The sequence below is a fragment of the Schistocerca nitens genome, chromosome 11, assembly GCF_023898315.1.
Source record: "Schistocerca nitens isolate TAMUIC-IGC-003100 chromosome 11, iqSchNite1.1, whole genome shotgun sequence".
NCBI lineage: Eukaryota > Metazoa > Arthropoda > Insecta > Orthoptera > Acrididae > Schistocerca > Schistocerca nitens.
In genome coordinates, this window is record NC_064624.1 from 48,261,301 (window position 1) to 48,284,346 (window position 23,046).

The 23,046-nt window shown below is 38.5% G+C and overlaps 1 protein-coding gene across 1 annotated transcript in view; it reads right to left on the bottom strand.

Annotated features, from left to right (window-relative positions):
• The window catches only part of LOC126212601 (uncharacterized), a 178,784-nt gene that overhangs the window by 135,751 nt on the left and 19,987 nt on the right, over positions 1-23,046 (bottom strand). The window contains exons 2-3 of the mRNA XM_049940029.1: positions 12,260-12,337; positions 9,289-9,353 (exon numbers count right to left, since the gene is read on the bottom strand). The gene's annotated coding sequence lies outside the window, so the exon portion shown is untranslated. The remainder of the gene's footprint in view (positions 1-9,288; positions 9,354-12,259; positions 12,338-23,046) is intronic.

The following is a 23,046-nucleotide window of genomic DNA, read 5'->3' on the forward strand; positions in this document are numbered from 1 at the left end:
TTTTCCCTGTGCAGCAGATTCCCACCTCAGAGTTGTGACAGGCTCCTTGGAAGAAGACATTCTTGACAGTGCTTAAAAAAGTCATGGAACAAAAGAAACATGATAGTAGGGTGTGTTCTAATCTGTAACTTTGTTCATTGCAAATGTTGTCAAAATGTGCTTATCAAGCAGACAGAATTATTTGAAGTCTTTCTTGTGTGTAAAAAGCATTACAATGTTTCTCGTTTACAAAAGAAGAAATTTCTCTCATTTAGTAGGGTGCACAGAAGCAGCCTGCTGTAGAGTTTCCAGCACTCAGCAAAAATGAAAAGGCAGTGATATGAAGCATACACGGTATACCCAGATGTCAATTTGGGAGAGGGGGGGGAGGGGGACAGCAGGGGGAGCGGTAGAGAGAGAGAGAGAGAGAGAGAGAGAGAGAGAGAGAGGGGGGGGGGGAGGGGGACAGCAGGGGGAGTGGTAGAGAGAGAGAGAGAGAGAGAGAGAGAGAGAGAGAGAGAGAGAGAGAGAGAGAATGGTAGCTTGTCAGACCATGACTTTTTTTTATTTATTTTCTTTTTTAAAGAACCAGTTTCTCTATTAACTCTTCTACAGTTGATTGATGCATCTCTACAACATTCTTATTAGTATAAACCCCTGTTTGTACTGTATAATTTCTTCTGGGTCATATTCTTTTAAAAACATGTACTGAATAAGATTCTAGGTCGGGTTATACAGGACATGGTTCACAATATTGCAGCATGCATTCTTTGATTCCAAATGGCACACAGTTTTCTTGATTAATTCCTCATAGTTACCATCCTTGATAGCTGCTGCAGCCAACACCAGTTGGCCATTTTGATGTATTACACATACATGAACTGAGTGTACCAGCCAGGATTAGGGAGAAAATAAAAATGGGTTTAAAAAATGAAAGAAAAGTAGTTGAAATTGGATTTTATTGCTTTCTTTTCAGATTGATGATTAAACAATTCAATATAAATTCCTATTATTACTCTATTGAAAACAATAACCCATTCTTACAACTATTTTATTAGTGCCTCTTTTCATGCCCTGCCAGCAATGCACCTGAAAGAATCTTGTCCATCTGCCAGTTCATTTGAGCAAAATTAATAAAAAAATTTAGGAGACAAAAGAACTGAGAAATTAGTGAAGATCTACAAATTTCTGCATGCTTCCAGAAAGTAGTTAATAGTACTTTACTCTCATGACAATTCTACATCAAGTTAGTTTCTTTTTGCTGGGAGTGTAAATGTTATTTTAGTTGCATTTCTTAAATTGCAAGAAAAGTTAAAACACAATATTAATAAAATAAATTCTTGTGACACTACATATTTGCCTTCAGTAAATATGATGGCTCTCTTTAGTTCGTGTAAGGGTAACTATGTAACATTTTGTATGTTAATTGAATTTTCGTATTAGATATGGTTGGGTTTTATTGATTTTTTTACAATGGGTTTAAAAACGCAATCTTTTTGGGTAAGGTTAAATTACAACAACTCTGGTACCAGCAGCACTACTTTGGCCTGAGTTCACAAAATTTTGAGAAGACCAATTCTGGAACAATACATGTCTAAAAGTCATAAAAACACCAAAACATCAGGAATCCAATATATTTACTCAGAATATGAACAAGACAGTAATAGCAATTTATTCATTCTGATGTGAAAAAGAATTATTCCAGCTGTGTTTAGAGTTCTAACATTCTGAATTTTCATTTGTTTTATTGCTGCTTATTGCTTGAAGTTGATTCGTACATAACTACACTAGTATTTTTATGGACAGAAAAAAGGTTTCACTGATTTTTCTTTCTGTTTATTCATTAATATCACGTTTGAGCATAAAAATGTGTATGAAAAGTAGTAACTGTGAGCAATTTTTTTTTTCAGTCATAAGCAGGCAAGAGTCAAAAATTAAACTACAGTGCCTCTGAAGTTGAAAGGCTTCTCTTTTTAGATACAGAAAGATTATAAAGATTAAAGAACATACAATTGAGATACGGACTCCAAAAACCACACCAATTTGGCACCCAAAACATTTACACCAAATTGGTAGGAGCATATAATTTGAAAGAAAAGGCCCAAGGCTATCAAACAAAAAGCACAAGAAGACACCACAATTGTCGGCCAAATCTGTTGATTAAATTGTGAATTGTGACTGGTTAAAGACGGGCTCTCAAAGTCACACAATGAATTTTCTGTCATTTTTGTAGTCTTACGGCTCTTACAGTTTGCATTTAAAAATGTCAATGATAATATCTTCTAATTCAGCACAAAAAGTTGTTTAAGTGCACATAAGCAAGGGCTTGTAAACTGAAAGTACCTTTCACAAAAGTTATCCAAAGTTCACACTTTGGCACGTGTGTAGGTGGTGCAAACTTGGGAACCCTATTCACGAGAGGCTGTAGAACTGAACCAAAGGAGATATGGAGCTGAATATTAGTACATATCCATTCAAGACATTGTGGAACCTTCTGATAAAATTTCATTACATTCACAAATGGTCCAGCAGAGACTCCCATTACACTTGAAATGGAATGAGCCAATTTTCAAACTGTCCATGTACTCCACACCCTAACAAGGACTGTACAGGTGGAGCAGAAAGTGCACTGCAGTCACAAACAATATTCTTTATTTATTCAGAAATGTATTCCATTAGAAGTGATTTTAAGGTGGAAATCAGTTTTTAAGCACCAGACTGTGCTTCTCTCTGCGTATGTGAGTTCGGAGGAATGATGGTGAGACAAGAATTGAGGTTACAGGATGATCCAGGAAGTGGGGTGGGGGGAGTGAAGGTGGAGGGGAGGGATGTATTGTAGGATCACAGTTAGATGGAAGAGTATACCAAGTAAGGCTGGGTTCAGTACTAGTTTTGAGTTGGTAGCAAAAAAGTGTTTCCACTTTAGGAAGGAGAGTAGGTCTTTAACAAGCTCAGAATGACTGAATTTGTGAATGTGGCAAAAGATAAGCCCCTTTGAAATGAGGCTTTTGGAGGAGAGGTTCACTACTATGTTACAGAACTGTTTCGGTGCTGGGTTCGGTAGGATGGTGGGCGGGAGCTTGTGAGATTGTAGCATATGTAGTTCTGCAAGATGGGGTCAGGCATCTATTAACTGATGTAAAGGAGGTTTGACAGAGGTTTTTGTAGTGGTGCTGGATTGTGGTAGTCCAATATAAGTGTACAAAGTAAATAGACTTTACAGTTTTTAAGGTGGCACTGTGCATGCTGCTCTTGTTCCTGCAGTACGTGGGTTTCAAATTTGGCAATGTGATGTGGTAATTGGTACAGCAGAATGGAAATATTTTACAGGCAGTGATGAGGTAGTGGCAAAATGTTTAGGACTCAGTTATATATTGTGTACGGCTGAGTTGGTGAGGGCTGTGGAATGACAGAATTATAACATAGAATCACTGTGGAAAGCTGTTTGGGAGCAATTCCTAAGCAGCAACACAGAAACAAGTTATGTGGGAGTGGGTTCGGTATAGGGGTAGGGAAACTTTTCTGTATTTACACAGATGGAAGGAACTAAAATCGATTGTGGAGAAAAATAAAATAGTAACAGAGCATTAAAACATATGGGAATATTCTGAAAACTGGAAAAAGACAAAACCAGATTAAGTATAGCGAAGGAAGGATAAAGCTACATGAAGCACAGTAATAAGACATCAAGATGTAAATAAGACCAATAAGAAAACTGGATGAGATTAAAATGAAGACAGGAATAGAAATAAATAATAATACAATAACAGTGTGAAATGCATGTTGGTATGTAGGTATGAGTGAAGCAGGCAGCAGTTGTAAATGGGTTGGGCATGGTCAGTATCTTGCCTTTTTGTTATGATGCACTGTAAAGCCTGTCACACAGCTTAAAAGGTAAGAAGAGACAGTGCTGCCAATGTACTACCAATTCACACGGGTCCATACTGTACCCTACAGCACACAAAAAGTGAGATACCAATTGACCTGAATTAGGAGTTAACATAAGACTAATTTCAATTAAAATCAGTGGCTTAACAGAAAGGTTCATTTTCTTCTACCATAAAACAAAGAATGAAAATAGTCATCTACAAGCATCATGGCAGTAAAAATATTCCTCAGTATGGATGTATTTATGTGTGACATAATGTGGAATTCACAAACTCATTTAGTAACTGATTTGAAGTTTTATTTTTCCCAGAGCATTTTAATGCACTGGAGGCCACTGATGCCAATAATTTTTGGACTGGTTGCATACCAGTCTCTGCCCACCAGGTCTGTTGGGTGCTATGAAGGTCACAACTGTTGCTGTGGCAGAACACTGACATTTCCTTGAAAGTGAAGGTTTCATTCTTATTTTTGCCCTCACTAGTTTCAACACTATCTGATTTTTAACAATTAAAATCTTAATTTCAATATAAGATTAATAAAAGCCAGTTGTCATGTCATTCCCTTTTTTCATTTATTATTAATACAATAACATACCAGTCATCGTACAGAGCAATAAGTTAAGTCTTCATGAATTTCCTTCTTTTCCTTGTAGTACATTTACTAAATTTAGCATATACTGCTCTATTTAAAAGGTTTAATTTCACATTTTCGTAAGAAAAAAAATCCTTCAGCCTGTAGCGCAGAATTGCTCACTGAACAGCTAGCTATTTAATGCATCAATACCCATTTGTGACACATCAGGAGGGTAACAAGTTGTGTACCTGGGATTCTATCTGCTTTTATAGTTTGCTTCTCAGTTGGTCTTACTAGGATGATTAGGGTGTGTGCATCCTGTATGTGGATATGCACGAGGAGTTGGCTGTGGTCTGTGAACAGCTTGAGGCGCTTCTGGCTACAATCGGTCACCTTCAGACTGCTGCCTTAGGGTACAGTGGTAGTGGAGAATCTGGCGTGTTGTATGGGACACCTCAGGTGTCACTTGTTCTGCCCATGGGCTCTGCTAACCAGGCACCTCATAGTGTACATGATGCGGTGGATTCACCCTCACCACAGGGTGAGTATAGGGAGGTAATGCATTTGCATCAATCAAGGCGGAGAGCCAATGAGGAGACCGGTCGCTTGGCCTCACCCATTTGCCCTTTAAGTAAATATGTGGCTGCTGTTTCAGTAGGATATGGGCAGGCCCACAGGAGGAGGGGTTTACTAGTTATTGGGAACTCCAAAATTAGGTGTGTTGTGGAGCCCCTTAGACAGACACTGTTCAGGGCTGGAAAGAAAGACAATGTGCATTCGGTAGTGTCTCGGTGAGCCTCATCCAAGATGTGGAGGCAGCTCTGCCTGCAGCTATCGAGCATGCAGGGTGCAGTAGTCTGCAAGTTGTGGCTCACATTGGCACCAATGATTTCTGTCGCCATACTCAGTTCATACAGCTGAACGGGGGGGGGGGGGGGGGGGGAGGAGGAAGAAGTGGTGGTGGTGAAGACTGCTAGCCTTGGTGTGGGGTGCAGGCAGAGCTCGCAATTTGCAGCATTGTTCCCAGGGGTGATTGGGTCCTTTGGTTTGGAGCCGAGTGGAGGGTCTCAACCAAAGGCTTCGTTGATTCTGTGATTGTCTTGACTGCAGATTTCTAGACTTGTATTATCTGGTGGGGATTTGTAAGACTCCCTTTGTCAGGTCAGGGGGTGGTCTACATGAAGGAAGTAGCTACTCAGGTAGCAGAGTGCTTATGAAGTGCACATGAGGTTTTTTTTGACTAGACAGTAGTTTGAAGTACTCTGAAGAACACTCCCCAGTCAATACGCAGCAAAGGATGACAGACCACTTTAGGTCTAAAGAAACTTCGACTGTCAAAATTTTATCAGTAAACCGTCAAAGAATTCATAACAAAATTTCTTGAATTTCCTGCCCTACAGGAAAGATATCATGCTCAAAGTATTCTTGAGACCAACAGCTCACTGCAACCTAAAGTGGAAAGATCTGAGAGATTTAGAAAGTCAGGGAACATATGTCATAAAGACAGATTAGACTCCAAGGCAGGGGGAGTGTTCACTGCAGCTGACAAAAATATTACCTCTATTGAGGTTGAAGTGGAATGCGACAGTGAAGTTATCTGGTCCCGTATAACAGACAGATGTTTTTAGTGGCGACCCGATTCCACTGTGACAGTTCTTAAAACTTCAAAGAAAGACCACAGTCAGTTGCGCATAAATTCCCAGACCATGCAACACTAGTTGGAGGTGACTTTCACCTATTGAGTATAGACTGGTATATCTATGGATTCATTGCTGAGGATACTGACAGACAGATGGCCAAAATAATTTTGAAAACATTTTCTGAAAACTCTTTTGAGCAGTTAGCTTGGCAGCCCATACGCAATGGAAATATCTTAGATCTTGTAGCTAAAAACATGCCAGATCTTACTGACAATATCAGTATAGAAATGGGGATTAGCAATCATAACTAGCAATTAACCATAGTTATGAAAGATATTACATCAAGTAAGAAGGCTAGAAGAGTGTTTCTTGTAGATAAGAGTAGATAAGCAGTTGTTAGCATCTCACTTAGCCAGTGAATTAACGTCACTTAGTTCCAGTAAGATGCAAGTAGAGGAGTTACAGGTAAAGTTTAAACAGATTGTAAATCATGGTCTGGAGAGATATGCACCTTGTAAGTGGATAAAGGATGGAAAAGCCTCTCCATGGTTTAATAATGAAATTTGGAAGATGCTGTGGAAGCAGAGGTTATTGCACCCTCAGTTCGAAAGAGACCGCAAAAATGACAACAACAAAAGGTTAATAGAAATTCGTATGTTTGCGAAAAGATCTATGCGCAAAGCATACAACAACTACCACCGTGATACCTTAGCAAAAGATCTTGCAGAGAACCTGAGAAAATTCTGGTCGTATGTAAAATCCCTAAGTGCGTCTTACGCTTCTGCTCAGTCCCTTGTTGAACAGTCAGGTGTGGCAGTTGAAGACAGCAAAATGAAAGCTGAAGTTATAAATTTCATATCCAAGAAATCATTCACGCAGCAAAATCATACACATATACAGTCATATGACCATCGGACAGGCTCCTGGCACAGAGAAGCAACTGAAAGATTTAAAAGCAAATAAGGCACTAGGTCCGGATGTACTCCCAATTTGGTTTTACAAAGAATACTCCACAGCATTATCCCTTATTTAGCTTGCATTTATTGCGAATCTCTCGTCCAGCACAAAGTCCCAAGTGGCAGAAGGGTAAAGGAACACGCCTGCAAAATTACAGACGAATATCAGTAACTTCAGTTTGTTGCAGAATCCTTGAACATATTCCCAGTCTGAATATAATAAATTTTCTTGAGACTGAGAAGATTATGTCCACAAATCAGCTTGAGAGAGCATTGCTCGTGTGAAACTCAGATCAACCTTTTCTCACATGATATACTGTGAACTACATATGAAGGGCAACAGGCAGAGTCCATAGATTTCTAGAACACATTTGACACGGTGCCCCACTGCAGGCTCTGAATGAAGGTACAAGCATATGGAATAAGGTCACAGATATGTGAATCGCTCGAAGACTTCTTAAGTAATAGAACCCAGTATCAGGGACAATGGTATCATCAGGAGTGCTCCAGGTACGTGTGATAAGATCACTGTTGTTCTCTATATACAGATAAATGATTTAGAGGACAGGATGGGCAGAAATCTGGGGTTGTTTGCTGATGATGCTGTGGTGCATGGTACTGTACTAATTAAAAGTTATCAACTGAAAACTTCACTATTATACGAGATAGGAAATTTAGAATGAGCTGAGCGGAATAATCTGAAGCAGTGACACCACTCACCGGAAAGCACTCATTCCATTATCTGTGAGAAGATATTTTGATTCACTGGAAAATAATTCAATTAAAATATATACATACTTAAAGTTTGGAACCAGGCACACTAATATCTGTTGTGTCATAATATCTGTTTACTTCTGAAGTTCACCTGTGCATTATCATAGACATTATTTTTGTGGACTGAATGGCATCCTTTATTAATATGTAAAGTAATTAATTAAAAACTTAATGAAATTAACATAAGGCATTATACATTTAAATATGACTGTCAAACTTTTAGCTGGGGTGTTCCTAACATGGATGAATAAAGTGGTTGCATGCATTTTTCTAATGTAATAATCCACAACATATTTCATAAACCCACTTTTGGTCTGAGTATAAAGCCCATCCAAAGTAGTAAAACTTAACCTAGTCATTTTCAAATAATTACAAGATTCCGAAAGCAGCAAAAATCCTTACACCACCCTTTATAAGACCAATCCTATCCAAAGTAGTCAGTCAGTGGCAATCTCTCACATGATTAACCTATCTGCATTCATATTATCAAAAGTCAGTCCACCTAACATCTTCATTAACATCTTTCTTTTCTTTTTCTACAGTCTTTGCAGTGACATACATTATCTTTAACTTTTTGGAAACATTCCGTAGGCAGCATATGGGTTGTGTAATTGTGTCAACATTATGAAAGACAGTGTACATGGGTTACATTCCTGGAAACTGGATGTATCAAACTGTAAGCACCAGGAATACTGTGGTTATGTTAATATGTCACTCTTCATCTGATGAAAGGCTCTGTGTTTACATCAACACTGTCACACTACCGTTTCGGATTGTGGGTTATTTTTACCGGTAATAAACATTTATCAAAGATCGAGAGTGGTCATCAATTTGACTTCAAAGAATAGATACTCAAAATCAATTATAGTATTTATTTTGGCATACATTACAGGACAACTTTCCACAGAATTGGTGTTCACTAATAGTGCGATCTTCTGTCAATGAGAGAGCAAATGCAGAATACAAAGTTGCAGCTAAGCAATGTCCACAGATGGTTGTCACAGCAACTGGAAACTGTGTCACAAACAAAATTTAGTTTCTGTGTCATTATCAAAAAATAGGAAATGAAAGTCTTTAGCCATTTGTGAGTAGATGGCTTCAAGCAATTCTTTTTGTGCTACACAGTTCTGTTTCTTTTCTTTCTAATCAGATTTTTTCAAGATTATAAATAATACATGATCACAATAATATCTTTGTAGTATTTGCTTTCAATTCAGCACATTAAGGTCATAAATGCATTTTTCTTTGTAGTAGCATACACACAGTGAGCAATATGTGGAAATGTAACATAAGAATGATAAGGACAGGACATGAACAACTGACTTTTGCCTTTGTTGATCTATATTGTTAACTGTTCACAAACTGTGCTCTGAGTTGTTGCTTCAGATCATGATACGTGTTTGTATTACATCTGAACATTCTATCATATAATTATCATTAATTATTTTGATAAAAACTTTAATTTTTTTATCACTTACCTACAGCAGTAAAGGTTCACTATTCACTGTCAACATTTTTAGTTGTTGGTATTAATGTACGGGGACTATAAACAGAAAGCAGGAATGACGTGACAGCTAGCTTATATTCATCTTACATTTAAAATAACATTTTAATTGTTATGTCTACCACAGTTTTGAAACTAGATGAGGTGACAAAAAGAATGAAATCTTCACCTCTCAAGAAAACGATCAGTGTTACGCCCACCAAACAGTAGTCACTTTCCTGGCACCTGGCAGGGCCGATGGGTGAACTCTGTCACACAGCCGGTACGAGAATGGTTGGCCTCAGTGGCATCTAGTACTTCGTAATAAAGGGTGTAAAACAGGATCACACTAGTCCAGCCCATCAACACAGAAACGCTGTTATTACTAGACCAAATGGTTAGTGGTTTTTGTTTTACTTAAATGTTTGACAGTTGGAAACAATAGGAAAAATTATATGGATCTTAGCGCCGCTAGAAAGACTACCTTAATACACAACTTATTTCTCATATAGACAGAAAATCATGTTAATACTGAGAAACAAATATGCTTTCAGTTTTTGTCTTATCCCTGTCTGGAGATGCAATTTTCAGCTCCTTAGTGACTCACTGAACATCCCTCAGAAAAGTCTAATACATTCGAACTGTGGCATCTCAACTCTTGTTTGTATTATCTCCATTCACTAATACTACTTTGACATGCGTGTAGAAATGCAAGTGTCAGTTGTGAAAAGCTTAAAATGCTGTAGGAGGGACAAATAAAATTGCAGATCAGTTACTAAATCCATTTACAACTCCACATCATGTCATACAAAAATGTGCACATCAGGAGCAATGTTTTTACTGGCTGTGATTCTTGTGAATTGCTCTTTTCCTTCCTTGTTTTATGGTGTAGACATATAGTTGTAAACATATAGTACGTCTCTCCTTTCCTGTTATGCTGTGTGACACTTTACAGTTCAGCATATCAAAAGGCAAGGGATCTTGCAACTTATGCCACTGAATATGTGAGACTATATGTCTGGTGCAGGCAGGAGCAGGAAAATACAATGATGGTGAAGAGAAGTGGTGAGATTAGTTTGAAGATCCAGAAATAAATATATCAGTCTTAGCATGCAGAGATGATAGTTGCTTTTGTGGCGTGTGTGTGGGGGGGGGGGGGGGGTGCACGCGCGCGCGTGCACCGTCACATATCTCTTTTGTGTATCCGGAGGTGGACTCTCTCAAAAAATTTAATTTAGTATTACATAAACGTCAATCAAAAATAAATATAAAATTAGACTTTATTACAAATCATTTAACACTGTTCGCTGATTACATAAACATTGCATTGGATTTCTCAAATTTAAAGAACTTTTCTATGAATTGTATAACATAGAATGCATTATTACTCATGTACAAACAAAACCAGGAAGACATAACTTGAACAAATCAGACTACATTCCAAATTTTTCTGCCTTAAAAATTAAGTAAGACAATAATACGATTATTACACAAAATTTTCTTCTTCTTACTTTCAAATAACATGTTATTATCTCTTAGGAATCTTTATTACTTCCAAGCAAGTTAAAAGATTTCAGTGCTAGTTCTATTTCACACATTTCTGTACTACAGAAAAATTCATCAGATCATAATGTGGGTCACATTTTCTTCTTATATTATGGTTGTGGTACATTTGATTGTGAGAAAGTTATGATTGAAGAGAGAGAATGTTTGGTTGTGGTCAATGTCCCCACTTTCTTAAAAAGGGTAAGACAGGAGATTTCTCGGGTGACGAGACACATGTAACTCTTTAATAATCTCATTTGGGTGTAGACATTTTTCATTGCCCATTAACTGCCTTAGAAAACATTCACAAATCCACAAGTAAATGAAAATATTTCATTCATATTAGGAATTATTCTGATGGCAAGTGTTTCAGAGCACATACTTTTAATTTTCTAAATTATGAGCATGTGCAACTCCCAATTTTGCTACAATCAACACAACACATCACTATTATCCACCTATACTATACAGCTTGATAATGGCATCCCCTTGGGGATAATATTCTGGAGGAGAAATTCTTTCCCTTTTGGATTTCCCAGTTGGTGAATACTGAGGAGGAGGTCACCAAAAAAACATTTCAATTTTGTAATGGAGGGAAGTTGGAGGGGAGGGGGCAGGGGTAACATTATAAAGGAAGAACAATTTTTGACAACAGCATGCAGAGCCAAATGGATGTAGATTGCAGCAGTTATACGAAAACAAAAAGATCTGTACAGAAAAGACAAACAAGAAGAGGTGCACCAAATAAGTCTTGGCCTTCAAAGTAACCACTGTTAGCTACAACACACTTCTGACATCAGTTGTAGAGCTGTTGGAAACTGTCAACAAATTTTCTTGTGCAATCGCTCAAAGCACTGTGGTCACACACCGTTGCATATCTGTGGCATAGCAGGTGATGAGGCCTGGTGCTACCAATAAGATCCTGAGACCGAGTGACAGTCCGTGGCACAATGTTTGTTGTCTTTCCCACCTCCCAAAAAGAGTCTTCCGTCAAAATCCAAGATTAAAGGATGTCGATTGCTTTTTTCAAAAGCAAAGTCTTGATCTATCATGAATTTCTATCTGAGGGAGGTGAGGGAAATGTCTGTTGCTCAGTCTCTGGATCGTACTGGTAGCACTCGGTCTCACCTCCTGTAATGATGCGATAAATCCAACAACGCATGAACACGTTACTTAAAACTATTCCACAAGAAGTGTTTATGAACAGTTTTCAATAGCTTTACAATTAGTGTCACAAATGTGTTGTAGCTAATGGTGATTACTTTGTAACTCTCATTTTCTTTATTTTCTGAGACCATTCATCGAACTTTTTGGATGTACCTTGTATTTTTCGGAGTATAATAGCACACTGTAATGCATAATGGTGATAGGTTTTCATTATCATGTTCCTGTGTTTAAAAAGATGGTTTATGCCACCTTACCTTATGTAAACTGCCTTTCAAAAGAGCTGCCCTGTCTTTCATTTTCTTGTACTTCTCAACAAATCCTTCAATCTGCCACTAGAACAAAACAAGAAAGAAAATTGTTGTGAACAAAACCACAGGAATTTGCCCAAGTATTCTATCTATAGTAAAATTAACTTGAGGAAGCTGCTTGGTCCAAAACTACTTGTAACCACCTGTCAAAAGCCCAAATAGCCATCTTTCACAGTGAGGACATGCATGGAGAGTGTCAGTGAGGTTCCAGAAGGTACCAACAGGGATGTGGACCCACTCCAGATCCACTATCGTGGCCAAGTGTGCTATGTTTCACAGCCGAGGGCCAAAGATTTGTGGCAAAAACAGTATCAAAGTAGTCACCACATATTCTCAACCGGGTTTTGAATTCAGCCTTAGGGTAGAGGAGGGGGCAGGGAGGGGGTAGGGGGAGGCAGGGGAGCATGAGCACAGTGAACTCCCTCAGTGCTCGTGGTACCACACACTTACACTACGAAGTGTGTGACATACTCCATTGTTCTGCTGGTAGACGCTATCTTGCCAAGGGAAAATAAATTGCACGTATGAGTGGATGTGGTCCCCAAGGATTGATGCTTACTTGTGTTGAACGACTGTGCCTTCCAGAATGATGGAATCACCCAGGGGAGACCACAAAAATATTCGCAACACCATAAACCCCTTCCACCGGCCTGAACCCTTCAACAATTGTTGCAGTGCCATACATGCCAAAAGCCGTCTGTCTGATGGAGCATAAAACACGATTCATTTGAAAAGGCCATCTTTTGCCACTCAGTGGCATGCAAATTCCTGCCTTTCTCGATGATGGACAGCAGCCAGAATACATGCATGAACCAAACCATTGTTGCAGAGGCCCATATGCATCAACATTTGTTGAACGGTCATTGAGGAGACACGGTTGGTAGCCCCTTGGTTCATCTGGCCGGTCAGTTGCTCAACAGTTGCATATTCATTCACCCACACATATCTTTGCACCACAGTTGCCTGCATGACGGTTTTGGATGGCACTAATTCGCCATGCACAGTATACTTTCACCACGGTGGCATGTAAACAGTTTACAATCTTAGCCTTTTTGGAAATGCTTCTACACTTGGCCCAAAAACCAATGATGTCCGATAAATAGCTCTGTTTCAGCATTATGATAACATCTGCACTCTTTTCTGCATCACCCTTCGACCCACTTTATATATACTCCAATGCTAATGCTGGCATCTGCCGTCTGTGAGCGGTTACTGCATGTTGATATAAAACATAGGCAGCGCTCACATTAATGTGACTGAACTGTGTATAAAATTACAAAGAGACAGATGGGGTGGGCAGTACTTACCTTTAGAAGGTGGAATTTCAAGTACTGCTGATGGACACTTGTAAGTGTATGGGGTGAAAAAAAAATATATATATATATATTCGAATTCATTAGTTTCCTGATGTCTGAGGGACCTCTTCCAATCATCCCCAAGCTATCAATCTTTCCTCCTTGGGGAACATCAAAGTTATGAGATATCTCCCTTCCTCATTCCCCTCATTTTGTGTGTGACAATCAGCAGCACTGGCAATTTCACCTCCTAAATATAAGTAGTGGTCGGCCATAGTGTATCACTGGAATTATATATTTTTCTGCTAACAAAAATTACACCCCACACAGAATTGCAGTCAAATAACATTAGGTATAATTTTTATTTACCAAGCAGCTGTAGATACAGGCATACACAGTGAAGTATAACAGCGCCATTTTTCAGGTTCTTTCCAATGAAGAAAGTACAGAAGCAGGAATAGTAACTGAAATTAAATGGAATGAATGAAAGGAAAAACAAGTGCTCTTACTGAGTTGTTCACCTCCTCCTTGCTCCAGGAACTCTTGAGAACTTTTTCTATTTAATCTCAGTATGCATTGTTTCATCCAAACTGTCTTCTCTTTTCAAATAAGGAAAATCCAGGATGGAATATAACAATATTATGGAAATAAAAGTCACCACTCGCCGTATGGTAGAGATGCTGAGTCACAGATAGGCACAACAGAAAGACTGTCACAAATAAGAAGCTTCCGGCCAGTAAGGCCTTACTGGCCAAACCTTCTTGTTTGTGACAGGCTTTTAGTTGTGCCTATCTATGACTTAGCACCTCTGTTTTATAGTGAGTGGTAACTTTCCTTTTCATAATATTGCTACTTTCTTCTCTTTTGGCAGATTAATATAACTCCAGTTTCAAAAAAAAATTATGTTTTCCTTGACTAGGTTTTCCTCGTCTGTGTAATGTCTTCCTTGATGCTTGGTAAGCAGTTTCTATCAATATTTGATATAACACTTATATGTTTGCCAACATAGGAGATTTCAAAATACAGGGTGTACATAAAGTCTAGGAACAGTTTCAATTATTTATTGCACAGAAACCAAACACTGTACAGATATCACACATATGTCATTTCGAAGAGAAACACTGAAAGTTTTTTTTCCCCTACGTTTAGAACCAAGTACGGTAAGAAGCCAACAACAAGAAAGGCCATGTACCACTGGCACAACAAATTCGTTATGACAGGTAACTTGTGCCTGACGAAGAGAAGCGGACATCCTAGTGTGAGTGCAGTGAATGTGGAGCACTTACAAGAGATATTCATAAGGAATCCTAGAAATCAGTGCATCGTGCACCCTGTGAACTGGAAATGACTCCAATGACAGTGTGGAAAGTCCTGCTACAAAAGCTGTCTATGAAACCATTAAAATTGGAGCTAGTGCAGAACCTCAATGGCAACGACAAAGACAAGCATTCTGAGATTTATTCACAGTTGTAACAAGTGAATGGGGTGGGTATGGCATTATTGAACACTTCATTTTTAGCAACCAAGTAACTTTTCACAGTACTGTGAAAGTGAACAGGCACAACTGTCGAATCTACGGTACGAAGCATCAACACAAATGCAGTGAATTTGAGCGTATTCCCCAAACACAGGTGCCAATGCTAAGGAAAAGGTAATGTGGGTTAGAGGGCAGAAGGCAGAAGTAGTAAACCAGTTCATTCAGAAACTCGGATATATTAAGTGGGACTGTACATATAACTGTCAAGTGGGAATAAATAAAACTGAAACTGCTTTTAAGAGCTTCATTAAAAATTATTTAGATTTGTGGTATTCTTGTTCTCCTCTTATAAAAATCAATCTTAAAAGCCAACCTATAAAGAAAAACATTAAGTGGTACACAGATAAACTTACCAATATGAGGGAAAATATCATTGTACCACTTGTATAAAAATTCTCATAAAGATGGAACGGAGCAGAAAGAGGATTTGTACAAAGCATATCTTGAATGTAAGAGAACCTACAGAACTAAGCTTAGAATGGCAAAAAGAACACCATACAAAAGATACATTGAAGGGGCTCCTAATAAGTGCAAAGCTGCATGGAATGCTGTTGCACAAGAGCATTGCAGGAATGATGAACATCGCATAGCTCTTGACCCGGATAAACTTAATCATTTTTTCATGGACTCTGTAAGTTATATTAGGAACAAAATTGAAACAACAACCACCAATGCAAGTGATATACTTAAGCAACAACCTGCAAACAATACATTTACATGGAGGACAATCGCACCCACTGAGATTACAAAGGTAGTGGCAAAGTTCTCAAACTCCAAGAGCATGGACTGCTCTTGGTTGTCCAATTACATAATTAAAAAAACAGTGCATATAATTAGTGAACCATTGGCCTTTCTGTTTAATAGGTGTCGAAAGTTTGGAGTCCATCCTACAACTCTAAAAATATCGAAAGTTATCCCAGTGTATAAAAAAGGGGACAAAAATGATCTCAAAAATTACCGACCAGTTTCAATAGTTCCCATTTTTTTGAAAATACTTGAATCTCTTATTTATAACCAACTGAACCACTACTTTGAGTCGCATAACTTACTCTCTAATAGTCAATTTGGCTTCCGCAAGGGACAAAATACCACCACTGCTGTTCTTTCAATTGTGAATGAAGTAATAACAACCTTTGAGAATAAAAATAAAGCCTCACTTCTTTTATGTGATTTAAGTAAGGCATTAGACTGGATTTCTCATGATATCTTAAGTGCTAAACTCAAATTCTATGGCATACAAGATTCTGCATTGGCAGTAATTGAATCATACCTAAAAATTGGAAGCAGTTTGCCTATGTCAGAAACAGAGACTCACAGTTGCTAGAAGTTAAGACAGGAGTCCCACAAGGTTCTGTCCTTAGGCCCTTCTTTTTTATAACTGCAGTCAATGATTTACCTCATTGTATCCTCACTTTTGTTATTTGGTTATGCTGACGCCACAACTTTGCTTGCTCAGCATGAGAACATATCAGTTCTGCAAGATATGATGCGAGATGACATGGAAGCAGCACTAAATTGGTTCTCACCAAATACACTGCTTTGCAATCCTTATAAAAACCAACAGATTACACTGGGATTGTCAAAAGAGGTATAGGTGAAAGCAGTTAAAATTCTAGGAATTCATGTAGACTAAGTTTATGTGGGAAACACACATCAACCATACCTGCGCAAAATTGTCTCGAGTTACGTATTTAATGTGGAAACTGAGGAGCCTGGTCACAAAAGAATATTTAAGAGTTATTTATTTTGGACTCTTTCAGTCACAGATAGAGTATGGACTGCTGATATAGGGACTCTCTCTTCACATCACTGAAGTTCTAAAAATTCAGAAGAAAGTGATAAGGCCAATGAGCAATTCTGGTAGATCAGAGCACTGCCGACCACTGTTCATTCAGCTGAAAATATTAACCATTATTAATTTTTATACATACGCCGCAGAATTGTATGCAAAAAAAAATATAGCAGATTTTGAAATGGGGGAAAACATGCACCACCATAATACCAGAGGCAAAATAAAATTAGACATACCTAGGAGGCTGACAAGAACAGGGAATTCCCATCGAATCAATAGTCTAAAGATATTTAATAAACTTCCATTTTCTTCTCGGTCGGATCACATAAGTAGCTTCAAGAGCAAGCTACTAAATTGGTTACTAATCAATCCTTTTTACAATGTAACAGAATTTATGAATATAAAATCAATCAACATTAATTTTTAAGGATTTCATTATGTGATGTCACTGAATGTATTTATCTTATGTTATGGTGTATGTTATCATCTATGGGCACTATTTGCAAAGCTCATTTAGCTTTAAGGTACTATTCAAGGAAAATGTTATATGATATCCATTTAAATTGCCTATTCCACCTCAGGTGGTCAATGGTGAACAAAGAATCTGAATCTGTACTGCAAAGGTAAATGTTTTTTGTGTCTTGTCACGTCAAAAATTGTATGGGCCATTCTTCTTCGCCAAGAGCACTGTCACTGGAAATTCCTACTTGTACATGTTGCAGCAATGGCTGATGCCTCAAATGAGATTGGACTCTCTGTTCATCTTTCAGCAGGATGGGGCTCCACTCCATTTTCATCGTGAAGTTCCTGGGAAACTGAAAACGGAGCAGTCACATTGATGGCTTGGCCATGCTATAGAAGGGGAAATCTGTTTCATGAAATGGCCCTCCTGATCACCAGATCTCACTCTGTGTGACTCTTTTGTGTATGTACTACCTCTACCATATTATGTAGCAGAGCTCCGGGAGTGAATACAGGAAGTGACTGCCACAGTCGACGATGCCATGCTGGGATGGGTAAAGCAAGAATTCGATTACCGTATTGTCATCTACCTGATCACTCATGGTTCGCATATCAAATGTTAATAGAAAAAAAAAAAAACTTTCAAAAAGTTTCTCTTCGAAATGCAGTATGTATGGCATCTGTACAATGTTTAAATAAATAATTGAATGTGTTCCTTGATTTTATGTACACGCTGTACTTGAACATACACTGTATGGCAGCACATTCAAGATAAGAGAATCAGGTGTAAATAATGGTATACAACTGCGAAGAACACAATCTCAAAGAAATAAGTATTATGTCGTGGAAATAATGTCTGTCTGTCTGTCTAACAAACAGTAAGCAGAGACAGGAAAAATCCATTTTATTTTATGGTCAATTTCAGAGTTATTTTTGCCTATTTGTTGCTGTTTTCTGTCAACTCTGGTGTTACTTACTGCCAATTTTGATGGTATTTTTGAGGAGTTTGGTATCACTTTCCAGTAGCTTATTTTTGAAGTATCAAATGGCTTATATCACTGTTCCAGCACTATGAAAACGAAAATATACCTCTTAACTACATTACATATGGCATCACAGAAGAAAAAGGAAATCATTTATATGAAACCCATTAAATGTAATCAATTAAAGAAACCATACACTGTCAAAAGGTTTTCAAATTAAAGTACTATTATAGCTTCAATGGTTTCTTTGAAACCTTTTACCACCAATTGATCAGTACTTCACAACAATGCAAAAATAGCAGCGTAATGTGTAAATTTTTAACATGGACGAGGAGAAGGCCACAAATGCAGTTAATAAATTCAGCTCATATTTGGCAGCCTGCTTCTATAAAACATAAAATGAAGATCAGTTTTGAGAACACCATCCCTACAGTTCATGATGTGAATTTGATTCAAAACTGACCAGATCGATATACAATTGAAAATGGAACACTTTTAATCATCATAGGTTGTGTCCAGAAGCAAACTTTTTTCCTAGGGATTTGCGAAAGAAACTATTACAACTGCCACTTATGTACCTGTAAAGTAAATGCTATTCAGTGAAAGTACTGCTGATGCAACAATCAAGGCATCTGGCTGGGGAGCAGAGAACCTGTGTTCAATTCTGAAATGCATTCTGCTGGATTTTTTGTCATCTTTCTTTTCCTTATTGAAATTAGTAACAATTGGAGGGTTAATATGGCAGTTATTAAGGAATAATAACAAGGAGGTAAATAAATTTCTCAAACAACTTGGATTGGTGAAAAATTAAAATTTGAAGCCTCATATGAAAACAAATGTCACGAGGGACCACAGACAGCTGAATATGCTATGCTAGTTTACAATGAGCCATGGTACAGAACTTTATTTGGAGGTTTCAAAACTGCAATGTACATCTGGAAATCCAGCAGGAATTTCACACCTATCCACATTCCACAACAATTCATTGCATAATTCATGATCAATTTTCAGCACCAATTTTTTAGGTGATGTTGCATGCGTGGTATGCATTAGAATTACACTGGAGATCCAAAGAAACTGGTACACCTGCTTAATATCATGTAGGGGCCCACAAGCACGCAGAAGTGCTGCAACATGACATGGCATGGACTTGACTGATGTCTGAAATAGTGCTAGAGGGAACTGACACCATGAATCCTGCAGGGCTGTCCATAAATCAGTAAGAACACAAGGGTGGGGAGACATCATCTGAACAGCACATTGCAAGGCATCCCAGATACACTCAATAATGTTCATGTCTGGTGAGTTTGGTGACCAGTGAAGTGTTTAAACTCTGAAGAGTGTTTCTGGAGCCACTCTGTAGAAATTCTGGATGTGTGGGGTGTCACATTGTCCTACTGGAATTGCCCAAGTTCTTCAGAATGCACAATGGCCATGAATGGATACAGGTAATCTAGAAAGGATGGTTACATAAGAGTTACCTATCAGAGTCGTATATAGACATATCATGGGTCCTGTATCAGTCCAACTGCACACATCCCACACCATTACAGAGCCCCCACCAGCTTGAACAAGTCCCCTGCTGACAAGCAGTGTCCATGGACTCATGAGGCCAGTTCCATACCCATACACATCTATACACTTGATACAATTTGAAATGAGACTCATCCGACCAGGCAACATGTTTCCAGTCATCAACAGTCCAATGTCGGTGTTGATGGATCCAGACGAGGCATAAAGCTTTGTGTCATGCAGTCATCAAGGGTACACGAGTGGGCCTCAGCTCAAAAGTCCATATTGATGATGTATCATTGAATGATTTGCATGCTGATACTTGCTGATAGCCCAGTACTGAAATGTATGGCAATCTGAGGAAAGGTTGCACTTCTGTCACATTGAACAATTCTCTTCAGTCGTCATTGGTCATTTTCTTGCAGAATCTTTTTCCAGCCACAGCGATGTCAGAGATCTGATGTTTTACCAGATTCCTGATATTCAAGGTACACTTGTGGAATGGTCAAATGGAAAAACCTCACTTCATCACTACCTCAGAGATACTGTGTCCCATCGCTCATGCACCGACTATAGCAACACGTTCCAACTCATTTAAATCTTGATAATCTGCCATTGCAGCAGCAGTAACCGAGCTAACAACTGTGGCAGACACTTGTTATCTTATACAGGCATTGATGACCGCAGTGCCATATTCTGTCTGTTTACATCTCTCTGTATTTTAATACACATCCCTATACCAGTTTCCTTGGCACTTCAGTGTAATTCCCAAAAACGAAATATTTTTAAATGTAACCCAAGTCAGTTTTCTGCCAAATCTTCAGAATGAATGATGTAGTTGTGTGAAAGCTGCTTTCATTACATGTTCTTGGTGCCACAAGCATATTTGCTTCAAATGTTTATATGACAAGTACCACCCATGTAGATGTTCAAAGGTAAGTGAAGACATGTAACAGTGAGTGAAAGAGCCTTTGTAGGGCAACCAGGATTAAAATTATAATTCTTTCTAATCCAAGTCATTAAAGAAATTTATTTCCCTACCTTGTTATTATTTTTCACTTATTACCTTTTGACTTTCCTATTCCTACTAGATTCAATACAGCAAAAATACTAATGAAAAAACTGCAGAATGCATTTGGAAATTAAACATATGTTCTCTTCTCCTCAGCCACATGCCTTGATCGCTACGTCAGTGGCAGTTCTTTTGAACAGTGTTTACCATAGGCATACTCAGTTTCTTTCTTCGATTCTACGAAATGGGCATATGCACCCCCCCCCCCCCACATGATGAAAACACCCAATTTTCAATTACCTATTGATTTTGTCAAATTTGAATCAATTGCATGTCATGAACTTTAGGAGTGGTTTCCTCAAATATAAGGATGGGGGAGCTTTTTGAGCCAAAATATCTCAGTCCTCTGTTTTAGGTTTATACAAGCACCCTGCCAAATATGACTCAAATTGGTTGGACATTCCGAGACCTTCCCCTTGTGAGGACCAAATGTCTTCAGCACAACACCAGACATCTGACAATGTCCACATATCCTGCTTGCATGGGAAGTTGCTTCCCATCAAATTATAAAGGTATTGCTACCCCTTCAGAATATTTCACAACTGAGACCTGCCATCCTATGCACACATAAATTATTTGCTGTGTCAGCATGAACATAATTCATCATCATCAGACTATAAATAAGAGCCCAGGACTGTGAATAAGACTAAATATACAGATCTGTCACCATAAGAGTTGTTAGCCTAATATGAAGGTGCAACATAGTGCCTTTCTCGGTTTTCTTCACCTTGCCCTGAAGCATTCGTTCCATTCATATTTAACAAAAGCTGGCTGGTTTTAGCATCAAAAATTTGTATTTCTCATAATAATGAAGCAGTCTTCAATTGTAACTCGGAATATAGGTACTGTTTCATCCACTGACATCAGAGTTCTCAATATTTTTGCGTAACAAACTGTACCAACAATGAGACAGTTTGGTGAGATCTGTAAAGTGGAGCATCAGTTAAATAGGATTTTTTTGCAGGACACAAACACAACATGAAATATAGCACATAGCACTTTAGCTAGCACGTAAATCAAATTTGCACCCAATTGGTCAGGTTCTCGCCACCGTACACAGCAGCGAACAGAGGGTGTCATGCTAACTGAAAGTACGAAGATTGCCTGGAAAATAATGTACCACATATTTTCTCAATCAGCAAAAATTGTATGAATGTGACAGTTAAGATATACATTATTTGAAGTTTCCAAATTGCACACACAAATATCCCATTTATTCTGACAGGTATCATACCTATAGCAATGTTTTGAAATGGTGTCTCTATATGATGTAAGCTACAAGCAGCGTGTCGTCATTGAACTTCTCACAGCAAAGAATAGAACCTTCAAGAATATTCCCAATTGTTTGCATCCTGTTTATGGAGCATCTGCAATAGACAAAAGTTCTGTTAGTCACTGGGCAAAGAGAGTGAGGCCATTACGAGACATTGGTTCGGCAGAGCTCCAAGATTTGCTTCATTCAGGGAGCCCATTCGTGGCTTTCAAACTTGACCAGGCACAGCTTGCTGATGTGTTCATTCACAAAGACCAATGCAGAACAACTTGGCACTTGGCAATGAAGCTGTCACTCAGGAAGGAAAGTGTGGATGCAATTGTCCATAGTCTTAATTACTCAGAAGTTTGTGCACAATGGGTTACGCACTATCTCACGAGGAAACTAAATCTTCTCACTCTTTGATGTGATGCCAAGGCACAGTACCAATATTTCTGAAGCAGATGTGAACACATTAAGCAAACCCAAAAGGGGCTTCCAATGATTTTGTCACCATAATAACCCAGGTGATTGACTGATTCTATATGATAACGCTCGGCCTCACATAAGTTTGAGGACTTCAGAACCATCATTAAACAGGGTTGGACAGTATCATCTCATCCATCCTAAAGCCCTGACCTAGCGCACCTCCAACTTCCATTTGCTCTTCTCATTAAAGCATCACATTTGTAGATGACATTTTGAGGATGACAAAGATGTGATTCTTACAGTGGAGAAATGGCTTCAATACCAGAACAAGGAGTGGCACTGACAGGGTACACACACCCTTGTGTCTCGATGGAGGAAGGCCATAGAACAGGGCAGCAA